This window comes from Triticum aestivum, chromosome 1B (genome assembly GCF_018294505.1).
Source record: "Triticum aestivum cultivar Chinese Spring chromosome 1B, IWGSC CS RefSeq v2.1, whole genome shotgun sequence".
Lineage (NCBI taxonomy): Eukaryota > Viridiplantae > Streptophyta > Magnoliopsida > Poales > Poaceae > Triticum > Triticum aestivum.
In genome coordinates, this window is record NC_057795.1 from 416,108,568 (window position 1) to 416,128,988 (window position 20,421).

A 20,421-nucleotide genomic window follows, 5' to 3' on the forward strand; every position below is an offset into this window, starting at 1 on the left:
AATTTGCTATTGTATTGGGTGTGTTGGGGACACAAGAGATATCTTGTATTTGATTGCAGGGTTGCTTGAGAGAGGCTATCTTCATCCTATGCCTCCCATGGATTGAGGGAAAATTGGCACTGTCCTACAAAACTCTGCGCCTGGAGGCCCAACACGTGTCTACAAGAATAAAGTTGCGTAGTAGACATCAAGCGCCTCCTTCCCTCTATATATAGGTGGAGGGCAGTGGGGAACAACCCCTCCAAGCCCTAGGGCGCAGCTAAGGGGGAGGGGACTTGGACTCCAAGTCCAATCCTTTTCCTACCAGGACTCCCCTTTTTTTCCCTTCCCTAGCCACATGGGCTTTTGAGGACTTGGTGCACCTAGCCCAATAAGGCCAGGGCGCCTCCCCTTTGCTCATGCCAGCCCTTGGGTCGTGGTAGACCCACTTGTGGACTTACAAACTCCTCTGGAATCCTACAGAACCTTCTAGAAGCATCACGGTACAATACCAAAAAAATTGCACCTTTTTACGAAACCCAAAATACGACTTCCCATATAGAAATCTCTACCTCTCGACCATTCTGAGACTCCTCGTGACATCCAGGATCTCATCCGGGACTCCAAACAACATTCGTATACCAATCATCAAATAGCCCAATACTACTCTAGCGTCAATGAACGTTAAGCGTGCGTCCCTACGGGTTTGGGAATCATGTAGTCATGACCAAGACACATCTCCAGTCAATAACCAATAGCGGTCCTTGGATGCCCATATTGGTTCCCACATATTCCACGAAGATCTTTATCAGTTGAACCACAATGTCAAGGATTCAGTTAATCATGTATGCAGTTCCCTTTGTCCGGTGATATGTTACTTGCCCGAGATTCGATCATCAGTATCTCCATACCTAGTTCAATCTCATTACGGGCAAGTCTCTTTACTCGTTCCGTAATACAATATCGCATGATTAACTCATTAGGCACATTGTTTGCAAGCTATTTATGATGTTGTATTACGGAGAGGGCCCAGAGATATCTCTCTGTCACACAGAGTGACAAATCCCAGCCTTGATCCGTGACAACCCAACAAACACCTTCGGTGATACCTGTAGAGCACCTTTACTATCACCCAGTTACGAAGTGATGTTTGGATACACACTAATTATTCCTATGGTGTTAGGGAGTTGCACGATCTCATGGTCTTAGGAATGGATACTTGACATGAAGAATGTTATAACAAAAAACTGATACGATCAACTGCTAAGCTTACGGTTGGGTCTTGTCCATCACATCATTCTCCTAATGATGTCATCCCGTTATCAAATGACAACTCGTGGCTATGGTTAGGAAACCTTAACCATCTTTGATCAATGAGCTAGTCTATTAGAGGCTTACTAGGGACATAGAATTTGTTTATGTATTCACACATGTATTTAAGTTTCCGGTTAATACAATTCTAGCATGAATAATAAAACTTTATCATGAATAAGGAAATATGATAATAACCAATTTATTATTGCCTCCAGGGCATATTTCCAATAGTCTCCCTGTAATGCCCAGAGACCGATGCGCCAGGTGTCTTCCTGTTATTTGTTGTCGTTGCCATGTCATTTTCTTTTGCGTTGCATTTTGCCATGTCATCATTTGCATTTCATCTTCATGTTTTTCAAAACTTGCATCCTTTCGGGTTCCCCCGGTTCTCTCCGTTGTCCGTTCTGAGCCCAGACACACTCGCACGCACCCGCGGCACCTCCCAGATCTTGTATTCTGAGCCACAGAAAAACATTCTCGGAATTGGCCGAGAGTTGATGAGTGGTCTTGGTACATCACCGATAGACCGCCTGTCAAGTTCCATTCGGAGGTCGTTTAATGCTCCAACGGTTAACCGCGTTAACCGTCGCACCCCTTTCTCCTTGAAGCCTAGCTCACTCTACACAGCCCATCTAGCCCTCCTACACTCCCCCTCTGCTCCAGACCGTCCGATAGTGATCGTATGACTCCGAAACAGCCTCAAACCCCCCAACCCTAGCCCCTCCTGCTATATATGGACACCCCCTCTCCATTTTTGGCATCCCCTAGTCCTCCACCTACCCCTAGCCCTCCTTCCACCTGCAGCCGCCACACCCAACCTCGAAATCCACGCCAGAACCACCCAGCGCCGACGCGCCGCTGCCCTGCAGCCAACCAGGGGCCGCCACATGCCCCCCTGACCTCTCGTTCCGCCGCCAGCCCGCACGGGCCCGGGGCAAGCCCGTGGAGCCCGAGCGCCGCCCGCTCCTCGCCGTGCCTCCCGACCTTGCCCCACAGATCGCCCGAGCTCCCGTTCGACCCGGCCGCCTCGATCGGGCGCCGCCCATCGCCGGACTCCGCCGCCTCACCGGAAGTCGTGGACGCCACCGCGCCAGGTCGGCCTCCGTTGTCGCGTCCCTCTTCTCTCCTTCCTTTCCTCTCCTCGCAGGCTTACCCCGGCTCTCTCCCTTGCAGATCCGTCATGGCCACCCGCAGGAGCTCCTCGCCGTTGGCCTTCCCCGCACTGTCGGACCCTGCCGCTGCTGGGAACGGGCCTCCCGTGCCCGGATCCGCTCCCCCCTGCACCGGATCATGCCTCCTCCGACCGATCCCCGCCGGAGACCGGCAGCACTGCCGGCCTTGTCCCCGATCGGGAGGAGGATGACCGGGTCGGCCACGTGGGCCGACCCGACCCCGCGCCCCGGCCCAGCAAGCCGGTTGGCCCAACACCCCGCCCGGCCTCCTCTCCACCCTGGGTGAGCCCGCTAGGTGAGTGCCCACCTATCCAGTGCCCGTGCATAATTTAGTTAGCTCATGCTCGCTCTGTTTTTCTGGTTTAAAACGGCTAAGTCCCTGGAAATCAGTGTTATGTGTGCATCTTCATCATGGCATAATTTCGTGCATGTTGCTCCGTTTTGCGTGTATAATATGTCAAAATGTTCGTCTCTTGATGCTCGTCATGATGGAGTAGTTTGCATTCATGTTACTATTCATATTGTTGCCTTAATCTTTGTTGCAAAACTACTAAGTGACATAAACTGTTGGAATCTACTCATTATTAACATCATGTATGCATCTTGTGAGTGGTGTAACTTTGTCCCTGTTGATCCTATGATGATGATCTTGATATGCAAATGTTCTGCTCTTCATGTTGTACATGTTGGTGTGCTTTGCATCCATGTTAGGGTGCATCTTGTCCATGTTTGCTTGATGCTACCAATTAATTCATGCATAATCTGGAGATGCTTAGTTGACATGTTTTGATGTCCATGTTATGTTCTATTATGACATGCCATTGGATGCCTTAGATATCTCCTATAGCATATGTTTTCATTGCCATGAACATGCCTACATGTTGTTCCAGTTTTCTGTTAACTTCGTGATGCCATGTTGTGTGCTTGATATTAGTTAATCTATGCCTCTTTTGGAGATGCTCCAGTTACTTATTCTTAAGTATGCTATGAGTACTTTGTTCACATGCCATGGTTGTTAATTTTGGACTTCATATGCCTCTGTTCCATTCTTGCAAACATGATATCATAATGTTGCTGTTTTACACTTGCTGAAATTGTTTCAACATTCAATCTTGTCATGTTGGTTCCCACTAATCCATGAGCCATAGGTATATGATGCCTTGATGTTGTTTGCTCATTGTTATGTGTACTTTGATGCCATACCCTTGGTTGTCATGTATAGTTGCTGTAGCATCCTTGCTTCATGCCTCCAACATGCCATCATACCAACTCTGCTCATACATATGGTCTTGTGTTATAAAGTTGTTTTTTGCATTGATCTTTTTGGTTTAATCTTGATGCCTATGAACCTGAACCTTAATGATGTTTGAAGTTTGTTTTTTGTACTTGAAGTGCATGTCAAGTGTGAGCTCTTATGATTCCTGTAGCATGTTGTTTTGATGATTGCAAAGTGCCTAGTTGCTGTTTTGGGCAGATTGTTGTTATGTCTTGTTTGGAGTGTATGTGTTGCACCGTTTCCTCGTTTTGTGCATGCTCTATATGAAACTTGCTTAGAATTGCATGTAGTTTCATCATGTCATGTTGAATCCTTGCTTTGGGTGTGCTTGCTTTATGTTTGAATGCATTTTGAATCAATGCCATGCTTAACTTGTTTTGCTCATATCTTCTAGGCCGTAGCTCCGAATTAAATGAATTTTATATGTAATTTCACTAGATTTTCACGTAGATCATCTTGGTGCATCTTAACTTGCTGTTTAGCAACTTGAACATAAGGTTTATTCAGATCTGGACCAATTTCAAAATTTTCATATGGGGACTTACAGGATTTGTTATATGTTGTTCCAGTCTCATTTAAACTTGCTTTGATGTGTTGTTCTTGTATGCATCAACTCTTGCCATGAGTAGCATCATATAGCCTTGTCATGCATCATACTTGGTTGAGCATATTGCCATGTTTATGTGTTGTGTGTTTACCATGTTGTTTGTTTCTTTCCGGTTGTGCTTCTTCTTGATAGTTCCTGTTTCATTGCGATCGTGAGGATTCGTTCGACTACGCTTGGTTCGTCTTCGCCCGTTCGTATTCTTCATGGACTCGTTCTTCTTCCTTGCGGGATTTCAGGCAAGATGACCGTTACCCAGGATCTCACTACTATCATTGCTATGCTAGTTGTCTCGATGTTATCGTTATGTGATACGTCTCCAACGTATCTATAATTTATGAAGTATTCATGCTATTATATTATCCATCATAGATGTTTTATATGCATTCATATGCTATTTTATATGATTTTTCGGACTAACCTATTAACATAGAGCCCAGTGCCAGTTTCTGTTTTTTTTCCTTGTTTTTGAGTTTTACAGAAAAGGAATACCAAACGGAGTCCAATTGACGTGCCAATTTTTGATGATTTTTTATGGACCAAAAGAATCCCCTAGAGTAAAAGAGTTGGCCAGAAGAGTCCCGGGCTGTCCACGAGGATGGGTGGCGTGCCCACCCCCCTGGGCGTGGGCCCCTATCTCGTGGACGATTCAGAGACCCCCCTGACGTGAGATCGATGCCAAAAATTACTATAAATACAGAAACCTCCAGAAAATAACCTAGATCAAAAGTTCCGCCGCCGCAAGCCTCTATAGCCATGAGAAATCAATCTAGGCCCTCTCTGGCTCCCTGCCGGAGGCGGCCATCATCACTGGAGGCCATGGAGGAGGATCCCGGAGGGGCCATCATCGCCATGAAGGCCAAGGACCAAAGGGAGAACCTCTCCTCATCTAGGGGGAGGCCATGGAGGAGGAAGCACAAGGGGGAGGACCTCTCCTCCTCTCTCTTAGTGGCGCCAGAGTGCCATCGGAAGAGGAATCATCGCCGCGGTGATCGTCTTCACCAACATCACAGTCATCATCACCATCCTCATCTCTTTTACGCGGTCCACTCTCCCGCACCCCGCTGTAATCCCTACTTGAACATGGTGCTTTATGCCACATATTATGATCCAATGATGTGTTGCCATCCTATGATGTTTTGAGTAGGTATCTTTTGACTTTGGGTTGATTGATGATCTAGATTGGTACGAGTTGTATGTTTTATTTTGGTGTTGTCCAATTGTGCCCTCCATGTCGCGCAAGTGTGAGGGATTCCCGTTGTAGGGTGTTGTAATATGTTCATGATTCGCTTATAGTGGGTTGCTTGAGTGAAAGAAGCATAAACCCTAGTAAGGGGTTGTGGCATATGGGATAAAGGGGACTTGGTGCTTTAATGCTATGGTTGGGTTTTACCTTAATGATCTTTAGTAGTTGCGGATGCTTGCTAGAGTTCCAATCATAAGTGCATATGGTCCAAGAAGAGGAAGTATGTTAGCTTATGCCTCTCCCTCATATGAAATTGCAATGACGACTACCGGTCTTGTTAACAATTGCCTAGGATAATTCCGCACACCGATGCATCAATATTCCACACTCGCTATTTATAATATTTAGTAATATATTCTAACTTTATGATAACAACACCTACTTTTATATTTTAGCTCTCCGATATCATGTAAAGTTATCCTCTTCATACCCACAACGTAATTTTATTTCTCGTATCTAGTTGGAAGCAAATGTTCGGTGTACGTAGAGTCGTATCAGTGGCAGATAGGACTTGAGAGAATATTGATCTTACCTTTAGCTCCTTGTGGGTTCGACACTCCATACTTATCACTTCCACCTTTGGAAATTGCTACGATGATTCCCTGCACTTGGGGATTATCACTATGTCGCGCTTCCTACCACTTGTTCATCAAGCCTCCCAAATTTCCATGACAACCTCTAACCTTTTTCACCCTTCCTAGCAAACCGTTGTTTGGCTATGTTACCATTTTTCTCAGCCCCTCTTATAGCGTTGTTAGTTGTAGGTGAAGTTGAAGATTGCTCCATGTTGGAACATGATTATGTTGGGATATCATAATATCTCTTATTTTAATTAATGCAACTATATACTTGGTAAAGGGTGGAAGGCTCAGCCTTATGCCTGGTGTTTTGTTCCACTCTTGCCGCCCTAGTTTCCGTCATACCGGTGTTATGTTCCTTGATTTTGTGTCCCTAACACGGTGAGGGGTATGGGACCCTCTTGACAGTTTGCTTTGAATAAAACTCTTCCAGCAAGGACCAACATTGGTTTTACCATTTTCCTAATAACAACTTAAACTTAAATAGGGGATTTTCTCCAGACCCCTAGTATTTTTAATCAACCCCCCGGGCCAGTGCTCCTCTGAGTGTTGGTCCAAACCTGTCAACCGCCGGTGACCACCAGGGGCAACTCTGGATTTGGCCTACCGGAAGTTTGGAAAATCCAATGTGCCCTGAGAACGAGATACGCGCGGCTCCTATCGGGATTTGTCGGCACATTAGGGCGGTCTTGCTGGTTTAGTTTTACCATTGTCAAAATGTATAGTGCATCGGGACCCCGAGTCTGATCGGATGTCCCGCGATGGAGGATTGTCTCCGTGGATCGTGAGCTTATAATGGGCTAAGTTGGGACACCCCTGCAGGGTTTAGACTTTCAAGAGCCGTGCCCGCGGTTATGTGGCAGATGGGAATTTGTTAATATCGGGTTGTAGAGAACTTGACACCAGAGCCGAACTAAAATACCCAACCGCGTGTGTAACCATGATGGTCTCTTTTCAAGTGGGTCGAGAAGAGAACACGGTGGTGTTATGTTTGAACATAAGTAGTTTAGGATCACTTCTTGATCATTACTAGTTTGCGACCGTTTGCGTAGCTTCTCATCTTATTCTTGTATTGGTAAGTTAGCCACCATACATGCTTAGTTGCTTGCTGCAACCTCGCCTCTTATCCATTCCATTCCCATTAAGCTTTGTTAGTCTTGATACCCATGGTAATGGGATTTCTGAGTCCTCGTGGCTCACAGATTACTACAACAACAGTTGCATGTGCAGGTAATGCGATGATCATGACGTGACAGTGATGCTTACTTTTTTTGGAGCTCTTCTTCTGCTTCTTGCTTGTTTAGGGGATAGGTTCCTGGTCGGCAACCTGGGCTAGCAGGGTGGATGTCAATTGAGTTTCTGTTTTTGTTTCATCCGTAGTTGGATGATGCTCTTGTGTATGATGTTGTTGTATTCATGCGGCATTGTATGCCTTTTGTACGTATCCCCAACTATTATGTAATGGTACGATGTAATGATACCCACCTTGCAAAAGAGTCTCTGATATGCGCTTCTATCCTTGATGGGACCTTCGAGTTCCTTTAGGATAGGGTCGCATATTGGGCGTGACGATCCCACTTGCACTAGATTCAGTAATCTAGTTTACATAGTGATGAATCTAACACCCATGGAGTCTTGGTGTTGATCATGTTTTTCCTGTGGAAGAGGTTTAGTCAATAGGTCTACTTTCAGATCCATATGTACTTTGCAAAGTTCTATGTCTCCATCCTTAACATAATTATGAATGGAGGTGAAGCGGCGCTTGATGTGCTTGGATCTCTTGTGAAACCTGGTGCAATGGCAATAGCTCCAGTGTTGTCACAAAAGATAGCCATTGGATATGGTGCACTAAGTATTACACCCATATCGGATATGAACTCCTTCATCCAGACTCCTGGCGCTGCTTCTGAAGCAACTATATACTCCGCTTCACATGTAGATCCCTCCATGACGCTCTGTTTGGAACTGCACCAACCACTACAAAAAAAGACACATCCGTGACATTTTGGGCCGAATACAATATTTTTCTATCATACTTATGACACTTCTATGATGATACTTGTGACAAAACCCGGTATAATCATAGATGTGGTGGGCTCCTACTTCTATGACAAAAAATCATGACAGAAAATGGGCTTTTTGTCCTGGGCGGGCCAGAGACGCAGCTGCATGTCATTCTTTGGGTCGTGCATGACAAAAAAAACATGGTAGAAGCAAGGGCGAGGAAAATATCAGGGAGTTCCCGGTTACGGGGGTGGTCGGGGACAGAGCGATGTGCATTTCTCTCGTACACGTACGCGTGTGGGTGCGAGGCGTTGGGCTCTAACTGAACCCGAGCGATTGCACTGCAGGCTACGTGTTATAGAACCCGAGCGATCGAGCAATTCCTTCGCTACTACTGCTAACTGAAGCCGATCGATGCTGCCTCTGGATGAACAATGTGCGTTGTTGGGGGGTTTGGATGAACAGTTCCCAGTGAGGGTTGGATGAACAGGACCCCGTGGTGTTGCTGCTGGATGAACAAGACCCCGATCAATTGAGCTGGTTGGGCGTGGATGAACATGACCCCGTGGAGGGAAGGTTGAATAGTAGCCAGTGGAGGTTGGTTGAACAGTAGATGGTGGAGGGCTGGATGAACAGTAGCCCGTGGAGGGGTGGTTGAACAGGACCCCGTGGAGAGGGTTGGTTGAACATTAGCCGATGGAGGAGCGCGCAGTGGAGGCTGGATGAATAGGAGCCCGTGGATGAATAGTCGCAAGTGGAGACTGGAGGAGGTTGACGGTGGATGAACAGTAGCCCGTGGAGGCTGGAGGAGGTCGACGGTGGAGATGAACAATATCCTGTGGAGTCCCGTTTTGCAGTACGCCACACACCTCCCGGTGAACAGGACCCCCGTTTCAACCATAGCACTCCAACACAAGTCTGTTTCCTCCGTTTTGTAGTACGCCACACCCCTCCCGATCAACAGGACCCCTTTCAACCGTTTCCTCCGTTTTGTGGTACGCCAGACCACTTCCGATGAACAACATCCTGTTTTGACCGTGGCCGGTCGAACACAAGGCCGTTTCCTCCGTTCTACGGTATGTCAGGCCTCGTTTCCATCGGCTGCTCCGTCCAAGCCCTCCCTATGAACACCACGATGCATTCCATTCCGACCCAGCCAGTTGGCTCCCCATGAACATGACGACGACGCAGTTTCTCCGTTTCAACCCAGCCATGTACACGAGCCCTGGTCATACGTATGTGTGAGTAGGCATTCAAGACCCCGCCTGTATGTATGTACGTGGCCGTATTTTCTTTCTTGCATCCTCGCCACTGTACGTACGTGTACATTCTACGTGCGCACCTCTACTATGACACGTGCGCGCCTCTACATCGACTACGTACATGTTCGCGACCAGAATGACAACGCTACATACGCTTCGACTAGGTGGGTCCGACTGTCAGGCACTTCCTTGCGTGCAAAGATGTAGCTGGTGGGTCCCAGTAGTCAGGGGGCGAATCATTTTTTTTTGCCTGTAATATGGACGCACTTCCTTGCGTCCGAAGATGTAGCTGGTAGGTCCCAGCAGTCAGGGGGGAATTTTTTTTTCCGCAAAAAACGGTGGCTCATCTGGTGGGTCCCTGCTGTCAGGTGGAGGAAATCATTATTTTTCATGTAATAACGAGGCACTTCCTTGCTGCGGCTGTGGACCCAGCTGTCAGCCTCTCCACGTACAGTACTCTTCCGATGGAACTCGGTCGTTGACCACATTGACCACGCCGCACCGAGAGCACCAAGGCGGTGGACGACGGCGAGGCCTAGGAAGGGGACAACGCGGAGCCAGGGAAGATGCGGCAGTGGATGCCCATGCGAAGAGGAGTACGAGGGTTCACTAGTTCGGCTGCGGTGTGAGGCTGTCATCATCGTAGAATAATAGGGGGTGTTGGTGAGTGGAGGGATGGCCTGGCCAGCGGTGGGAGTAGTAGGGGCAGTGAGGCCTCCGCGGTAGCACAGCCGGCCACGGGAGGCAGTAGCAGGTAGCATGCTCGGCGTTGCTTTGGGTGGCTGGAGCAAGAAGACCAGAGGTTGAAGAAGCACTACGGGCGTTGGATGGACATTGTATGGTCACTTGAGCTATAATCTTTCATATTGACTAAGTTGACAAAGCCCTCCATCCCCGTAAACTTAGTAGGTCCACAAGTCAGCCTCTCACTATGCTGGGTCCAAGCTAGCAGGGGGAGTATTCATTTTTTTGTGCGTAATAAGGAGGCACTTGCTTGCGTACGAAGATATAGCTGGTGGGTCCGAGCTGTCAGCGGCGGGAACATTTTTTTCGCGAAATACAGAGGCCCTTGCGGTGGGTCCTAGATGTCAGGTGGAGAATCATTATTTTGCGCGTAATAAGGAGGCATTTCCTTGCGTGCGGCCATGGACCCAGCTGTCAGCCTCTCCACATACAGTCCACTTCATATGCATGTCGGTCGTTGACCATGTTGACCACGCCGCGCCGAGAGCACCTGGGCGGTGGACGAGGGCGAGGCCTAGGAAGGGAATGACACAGAGCCAGGGAGGACTCGACAAGTGTTTCCCACGCGGAGGGGAGTATGACTGTACGAGGGTTTACTGGTTCGTCTGCCGTCGCCTGAGAATAACAGCAGGTGTGGGTGAGTAGAGGGATGGCTAGGCCAGCGATGACAATACGTTGGGGCGGTGAGGCTCGCACAGCAGCACAGCCGACCGCGGGAGGAGGGAGCAGGCAGTCCCGCCGGCGCTTGTTTGAGCGGCTGGAGCAGGAAGAGCAGAGATTGAAGAAGCACGACGATCGTTGGATGGACATCCAACAGTCACTGCTTGTGAGCCAACCTTTTCTAAGAAAAGCCTCAAATCTATGGAAAACAACATACAACCCATCTGCCATTATTTCTAATAATTTACAGCCCATTTGCTAATTCTTAAGGTTTTTTTCGGGGCCCATATTCTTTTTGTTAGCATTACAGCCCATATTGTGGCAACGATTAAAAAATTATACGGAATCTTTCAACATATTTTTAAAACACATCAAATGGGTTAAAAAATTCAACAAATTGTCCATGCATGAAAATCAATGCAATTTAAAATCTCGAAATGAAAAAAAAATTTGAAACTAATTGCTGATTTGATGTTTTAAAAATGTACAACCCATTTCTCATTATTGATAGGCCATTTTCTCGGCCAGCTAAATGAAGCTCTCGTCGTCTTGAAAGATTTGCAGCCCAACAGGTCTGACAAAGCGACTTACTTGACAAATCACAAAAAAACTGGGCTAGCCATTTTCAGAAAGAAAAAAAAACTACTGGGCTGGTCTGTGGTAAACATAAAAGAAAATGTTGTCTAGACAGGCCAGAGTGCCCTGCATAGCCCAGTTGACACCCTGCTTCCGTCTCAAAAACAAATTAGATAAATGCCACTCCAATTATGACGATTCATAAAAATGCCACTGCAATTTCCAAACTTCAAAAATGCCACTGCAATTTTTGCAAACTTTAAAAAACGCCACTGCAATTTGCAAACTTTGAAAAACGCCACTCCAGACTTCGAAAAATGCCACTGGAAATGGCATGAAATGGCACTTTGCAAAGTTTGGAAATTGTAGTGGCATTTCTCGGAATCACCAGATTTAGAGTGGCATTTATCAAATTAACCCAAAACAAAAACAACTGGGCAAGCTCCTGGGTCCCTGGTGTTAGCCGCTCGTTGTGCAATTATCTCGTTTATTGACTACTTTGACAATGGCATGGGACCCAGATGTCAGAAATCCATTAGGAGGAGCCATTTTTTTATTGGCTTGAAATAAGGAGGCACTTTCTTGCATACTGCCATGACCTTGGTGGGTCCCTGCTGTCATCTGATACGTCTCCAACATATCTATAATTTATGAAGTATTCATGCCATGTTTATAACATCTCCACATGATTTTGGTATGATTTGACTAGAACTAACCCGGACTTACGTTGTTTTCAGCAGAACTACCATCGTGTTGTTTTTGTGTAGAAATAAAAGTTCTGGAATGCGCTAAAATTCAATGGAGATTTTTTTGGGAAAATATAAAAAATACTGGAACAAAAATCTACCAGAGGGGAGTCCCGTGGGTGCGCCCCTGTGCCTCGTGGACTCCCTGTGAGGTCCCTTGACTTGTCCTTGACGCCAACCCCTTCTATAAATACCCAAACCTCCAGAAAATAACCGAGATCAGAAGTTCCACTGCCGCAAGCCTCTGTAGCCACGAGAAATCAATCTAGGCCCTCTCTGGCACCCTGCCGAAGGGGGCCATCATCACTGGAGGCCATGGGTAAGGATATCGGAGGGGCCATTATCACCATGAAGGCCAAGGACCAGAGGGGGAACCTCTCCCCATCCAGGGGGGAGGCCATGGAGGAGGAAGCACAAGGGGGAGAACCTCTCCTCCTCTCTCCTGGTGGCGTCAGAGTGCCATCAGGAGGGGAATCATCGCCGCGGTGATCGTCTTCATCAACATCACCATCCTCATCTCTTTTATGCGGTCCACTATCCCGCACCCCGCTGTAATCCCTACTTGAACATGGTGCTTTATGCCACATTTTATGATCCAATGATGTGTTGCCATCCTGTGATGTTTTGAGTAGATATCTTTTGTCTTTGGATTGATTGATGATCTAGATTGGTATGAGTTGTATGTTTTATTTTGGTGCTGTCCTATTGTGCCCTCCGTGTCGCACAAGCATCAGGGATTCCCATTGTAGGGTGTTGCAATACGTTTATCATTCTCTTATAGTGGGTTGCTTGAGTGACAGAAGCATAAACCCGAGTAAGGGGGTTGTTGCATATGGGATAAAGGGGACTTGATATGTTAATTCTATGGTTGGGTTTTACCTTAATGATCTTTAGTAGTTGCAGATGCTTGCTAGAGTTCTAATCATAAGTGCATATGATCCAAGAAGAGAAAGTATGTTAGCTTATGCCTCTCCCTCATATGAAATTGCAATGACGACTACTGGTCTTGTTAACAATTGCCTAGGATAATTCCGCACACCGACCCATCATTATTCCACACTCGCTATTTATAATATTTAGTAATATATTCTAAATTTATGATAACATCACCTACTTTTATAATGTATCTCTCCGATATCATGCAAAGTTATCCTCTTCATACCCACAATGTAGTTTTATTTCTCGTTTCTAGTTGGAAGCAAACGTTCGGTGTACGTAGAGTCATATCAGTGGCAGATAGGACTTGAGAGAATATTGATCTTACCTTTAGCTCCTTGTGGGTTCGACACTCCATGCTTATCACTCCCACCTTTGGAAATTGCTACGATGATTCCCTGCACTTGGGGATATTATCAAGCTCTTTTCTGCCACTGTTGTTGGGCAACAATCGCGTGGGGTTGATATGCTCGTGTGTGCTTGTTTGCTTTCTTCACTAAGTAGTTTTTGTTTTCCCTTTTTGACTTTCTTAGTTGTGGGTGAAACATACATGAAAAATCAAAAAATGAAAATATAAAAAGATGCACTTGCCTTATATGCCTAAAAAGTTTTTCAAGAAGAGAAGTGATTGGAAAGTTATGCATTGGAGAAGAGAGGGTCGACCTTAAGCACTTGTGTTCATGATCATGGAAACAATGTAGAATTTTTCATGGAGTTTATCCGTAAATAATTATCCCCTTGTGTATATACTTTCTATTATAAAATAATGTGCCAAGCTTTGGTTTTAGGATGATTATATTGCTTGTTTACTATGTGCAGTACAAAAATAGAAACTTTGGCTGTAGTGCGTGAATTTACATTTTTTTACTAGAAAGTCAAATGGGTCTGAAAAGTTTGTCACATTACTTCTGTACAAATGTTTTAAATTTTCACATTTTATTTAGAATTTTTGGAGTTACAAAAGTTTACTAAATTTCTAGATTACTACAGACTGTCCTGTTTTTGACAGATTCTATCTTCTATGTGCTGTTCGCTTATTTTGATGAATCCATGGGTAGTATCGCGGGGTATGAACCATGGTGAAGTTGGAATACAGTAGATAAAGTGCTAATATTAAATTGAAATGAGTTTGCAATAGTACCTAAAGGTAGTGATTTGCTTTATTATACTAACGAATCTCACAAAGTTTTTATTTAAGTTTTGTGTGGATGAAGTGTTCGAAGAACGAGGAGTTACCGATGTGAGAAGAATAAAGAGAGGCAAGAGTTCAAGCTTGGGTATGCCCAAGTCACCCCAAGTAAATACTTCAAGGGTACTCAAGCATCTAAGCTTGGGGATGCCCCGGTTGGCATCCCATCTTTCTTCTTCAACAATTATCCGTATACCTTGGTTTTTGTTTTGTTCACATGATTTGTGTCCCTTGTGTTTTTATTTTTATTTAGGAACCATGCTAGTATGAGATAGCCTTTCATTGTTTTTATATAATGCTTCATGTTCTTCACTTATATCTTTTAAGTATGGTTTTACAGAATGCTTCGTGTTCTTCACTTATATATTTTGAGCTTGGATATTGGTTAGTCTATATTAATTGTAGAATGCTCCATGATCTTCACTTATATCTTTTGGAGTATGAATAATACTATCATCTAAAGTGGGTTTGGAAGAGTGTCAACTTTAGGAATTAGTGATCCCACTATTTTGGAGGGTGTTGAATCTTAGTGTGATATTTATGAAAGTGGATTTGGAAGAGTGTCAACTTTAGTTAGTAATGATTCCACTATTTCGGAAGAGGTTCCAATTGATTATGAGAACAAAGTTGATATCTATGATGATTAATGTGATGACATGTATGCTATAAATAATAATGTTAACCATGAAACTTGTCATCATGATTTTAATTTTCAATTGGATTATGCCTCACATGACAGTTATTTTGTTGAGTTTGCTCCCACTATTACGAATGAGAAGAATTTTTGCTTATGTGGACAGTAGTAAAATTTCTATTGTTGTAGATCATGAAAAAAATGCTTTATGTGATGGTTGTATTGTTAAATTCATTCATGATGCTACTGAAAATTATTATGAGGGAGGAATATATGCTTGTAGGAGTTGCAATAATATCAAGTTTCCTCTCTATGTACTTAAAGTTTCGGTTATACTTGTTTTGCCTTCCTATGCTAGTTGATTCTTGTTCCCTTAAATTTTGTGATCGCAAAATCCCTAGGCATAGGAAGTGGGTTAGGTTTAAATTTTCTAGTCATATTCTTCATGATGCTCTCTTTATGTTTCAATTCTTATCTTTTATGTGAGCATCATTGAAATCATCATGCCTAGCTAAAAGGCATTAAAGAAAAGCGCTTGTTGGGAGACAACCCAATATTTACCTTTACTGTTTTTGTGTCTACACATGATTAAGCTACTGTAGTAATCATGTTTTATAGGTTTTGTTTCAATAAAGTGCCAAATAAGACCTTTGGGAAGACTTGGGTGAAAGTTAATGTGATCTTGCTGTAAAAAACAGAAACTTTGCGCTCACGAGATTAGCTGTCATATTTTACAGAAGAGTGATTTTGAGTTGATTCGTTTTTCAGAAGATTAATAGACAAATTCCTCACGTCTTCCAATTTAGTTCAGAATTTTTGGAGTAGAATAAGTATGGTTGTTGTTCAAATCATTACAGACTGTTCTGTTTCTGGCAGATTCTGTTTTTAATGGATAGTTTGCTTGTTTTCTAGTTTCTATGGCTTATAGTGCTCAATATAAATTATAGAAATGATATGGTACAGTAGCCATTGTGTGAGAACAATTATTAATCTTGCCTTTGACAGTACCAAAGTACTCAAAGAATAAGGAGTGATTGAAGTTTTCAAGTTTTGTGAGAACAATTATTAATCTTGCCTTTGATACTAACCCATCTCACGAAGTTCCGTTAAGTTTTGTGTGATTGAAGTTTTCAAGTTTTGAGTGAGATATCGATATGAGGAGAATAAGGAGTGGAAAGACTCTAATCTTGGGGATGCCCAAGGCACCCCAAGGTAATATTCAAGAAAGACTCAAGATCCTAAGCTTGGGGATGCCCCGGAAGGCATCCCCTCTTTCGTCTTCAAAACCATCTGTATACCTTACCTGGAGCTATATTTTTATTCGTCACATGATATGTGTTTTGCTTGGAGTGTATTTTCATTTTACTTGCTGTTTGAATAAAATCATAGGATATGAAATCTTGAATGAAAAAGAATCCTCCCATGGCTAGTTAATTATTTGACTACTCAGTGTTCTTCACTTATATCTTTTTGGAGTAGTTTGCCATTTGCTCACGTGCTTCACGTATATCCTGTGAGTAAATGGTTGAATGAATTGAATATCATAAATCTAAATTTATATATGTTTCATATGCTTATAACATGGGGAGTAATGACTTCACACATAATAAGTATAGGTAGTAAACTTATTGAAAGTCAGCAAACGCAACATTGGTCACTTGAACAATTCATGAAAGAATATTAAAGGAAGAGAGATTTCACATATAAATATATTATCTTGGACATCTTTTGTAATTGTGAGCACTCATTAAAATATGACATGATAAAAGGTTGATGTTGGACAAGGAAGACAACTTAATGTGTTATGTTTTCCTATATCCTAAACGTTATATTGTCTTGGATCATCCAACATGTTGAGCTTTCCTTTCCCTCTCATGCTAGCCAAATTATTTGCATCAAGTAGAGATACTACGTGTGCTTCCAAACATCCCTTAAACCAGTTTTGCCATGAGAGTCCACCATACTTACTTATGGATTGAGTAAGATCCTTCAAGTAAGTTGTCATCGTGCATGCAATAAAAATTGCTTCTTAAATACGTATGATCTATTAGTGTGAAGAAAATAAGCTTTATACGAACTTGTGATAGGGAAGAGATAAAAGCGACAGGCTGCATAATAAAGGTCTTTATCACAAGCAGCGATATAAAGTGACGTTCTTTTGCATTAAGATTTTGTGCATCCAACCATAAAATCGCATGACAACCTATGCTTCCCTCTGCGAAGGGCCTATCTTTTACTTTTATCTTCTACCCTTATACAAGAGTCATGGTGATCATCACCTTTCCTTTCTACACTTTTACCTTTGGCAAGCACTTTGTGTTGGAGCGATCCGAATATATATATCCACTTGGATGTAGGTTTTCATAAATTATTATTGTAGACATTACCCTTGAGGTAAAAGGTTGGGAGGTGAAGCTCTAAGCCCCTATCTTTCTCTATGTCCGATTGAAACTTTGAAACCATAAATATCCCATGAGTGTTAGCAATTGTGAAAGATTAAATGATAGTTGAGTATGTGGAGTTTGCTGAACCAAAACTCTTACATAGACCCTTCCCAAAAATAAGATGAATTGTGATTGTTTGATGACTAAGAGCATGGTTTGTTAGTTTTCAAGAAAGTTTATGATCTATACTTTAACTTGTGAATAGCTAGTTACTTGATCATGAGAAGTTTTATGAGTTGAGCTAATGTTATGATATATAATGATGCTAGAAAAAGTGATTGAAACTATCATTGATTAAACTTAAGCACTTGCTAGCATTCACACTTCATAAATTATTTCTTTTATCATTTACCTACTCGAGGCGAGCAGGAATTAAGCTTGGGGATGCTGATACGTCTCCAACGTATCTATAATTTATGAAGTATTCATGCCATGTTTATAATATTTCCACATGATTTTGGTATGATTTGACTACAACTAACTCGGACTGACGCTATTTTCAGCAGAACTACCGTGGTGTTGTTTTTGTGCAGAAATAAAAGTTCTCGGAATGCACTAAAAATCAACGGAGATTTTGTTGGGAAAATATAAAAAATACTGGAACAAAAATCTACCGGAGGGGAGTCCCGTGGGATCCACGAGGGTGGGGGCGCGCCCACCCCCCTGGGGAGCGCCCCTGTGCCTCGTGGACTCCCTGTGGGGTCCCTTGACTTGTCCTCGATGGCAACCTCTTCTATAAATACCAAAACCTCCAGAAAATAACCTAGATCGGAAGTTCCGCCGCCGCAAGCCTGTGTAGCCACGAGAAATCAATCTAGGCCCTCTCTGGCACCCTGCCGGAGGGTGCCATCATCACCGGAGGCCATGGGGATGGATCCCGGAGGGGCCATCATCACCGGAGGCCATGGGGATGGATCCCGGAGGGGCCATCATCACCATGAAGGCCAAGGACCAGAGGGGGAACCTCTTCCCATCCAGGGGGGAGGGCATGGAGGAGGAAGCACAAGGGGGAGAAGCTATCCTCCTCTCTCCCGATGGCGCCAGAGTGCCATCGGGAGGGGAATCATCGCCGCGGTGATCGTCTTCATCAACATCACCATCATCATCACCTTCTTCATCTCTTTTACGCGGTCCACTCTCCCGCACCCCGTTGTAATCCCTACTTGAACATGGTGTTTTATGCCAGATATTATGATCCAATGATGTGTTGCCATCCTATGATGTTTTGAGTTGATATCTTTTGTCTTTGGGTTGATTGATGATCTAGATTGGTATGAGTTGTATGTTTTATTTTGGTGTTGTCCTATTGTGCCCTTCGTGTCACGCAAGAGTGAGGGATTCCCGTTGTATGGTGTTGCAATACGTTTATGATTTGCTTATAGTGGGTTGCTTGCGTGACAGAAGCATAAACCTCAGTAAGGGGGTTGTTGCGTATGGGATAAAGGGGACTTGATATGTTAATGCTATGGTTGGGTTTTACCTTAGTGATCTTTAGTAGTTGTGGATGCTTGCTAGAGTTCCAATCATAAGTGCATATGATCCAAGAAGAGAAAGTATGTTAGCTTATGCCTCTCCCTCATATGAATTGCAATGACGACTACTGGTCTTCTTAACAATTGCCTAGGATAATTCCGCACACCGACCCATCATTATTCCACACTCGCTATTTATAATATTTAGTAATATATTCTAACTTTATGATAACAACACCTACTTTTATAATTTAGCTCTCTGATATCATGCAAAGTTATCCTTTTCATACCCACAACATAGTTTTATTTCTCGTTTCTAGTTGGAAGCAAACGTTCGGTGTACGTAGAGTCGTATCAGTGGCAGATAGGACTTGAGAGAAAATTGATCTTACCTTTAGCTCCTTGTGCGTTCGATACTCCATACTTATCACTCCCACCTTCGGAAATTGCTACGATGATTCCCTTCACTTGGGGATTATCATCATGCCCTCCACGTACAATCATCTCGTGATTGTGTATGTGTCAACCCGGTAGGCCCACAAGTCAGCCTCTAAACCCGTGGCGGACAAATACAACCCATTTAAACAAATAACATCCCATTCCATACGTTCAAACGGAAAGTTCAACATTTAGAGCAAAGTAACAGGTCTGATCCAGATATAGAGTACTGAGCTTCCATGTTGACAAGCATCATAGCCAACTTAACTATCTACTCCCACTAATACTCTAGTAACATACAAGTACTAAATTACTCTTAGCTAAATAGACGATGCCACCCGCCGTATGCGGTACACGCTAAATGCCGGCACCGGCGTCCTCCGCCTCGCCTCGAACTTGCAAGAGGTGCGATAGGGCACGTTGCTCGCGCACGTTGGCCCTTTCCATGCCGGCGTGGTCCACCGAAGCTTCGGCTTGTAAGCGGGAAACCCACTTGACGAGCTGGTAGTAAAAATCAGCGTCGCGAACACGTGTGTGCCCGACAGCGTCCAGGGCTATTTGTCGGGCATCAGCCTCCATGTTGTCGGCCCAGTTGTGGGCGCTCTGCTTGCGACTCAGAGTGTCGGTGCACTACTGCTCCATGTCTCGCTGCTCCTCCGCTAGGCGGTCACGCTCCAACAACTCCTGCTCCTCCGCCAGGCGGTCGCGCTCCAACAACTCCTCATACTCCGCATTGCCATCTAAAGACTGATAGAATGCCTCCTCCCTCTGTCTGCCTTCTGGTGAAAAACCGAACACTAGTTCCGGTGGTGACCGCCTCCGGTGTCGCCTATCGCGGACGGGCGAGGGCATGGCGGACATGGCGAGAGCGAGGATAAGTGGTGAGCGACGTCGGGCCGATGGGGGCTTATGAGGATACAGCGAGTTGGGTGATGGTGCCACCGGAGAAGGCCAGGAAACAGTACTTATAGGCGGAAGGTAGGCCAACTAGCGTGTCGTGGGGAACATGACGGTCATCGCAATTCAATGCATAAGCAGGCATGGCTTAGAGTGCCAGCTCGCCGTGGAAAACTAGAAATACTGAAATTATGACTGTGTCGTCACGTCCCGTCCGTGCTGGGTCGCACGCCGGCATGATGGTCAAACG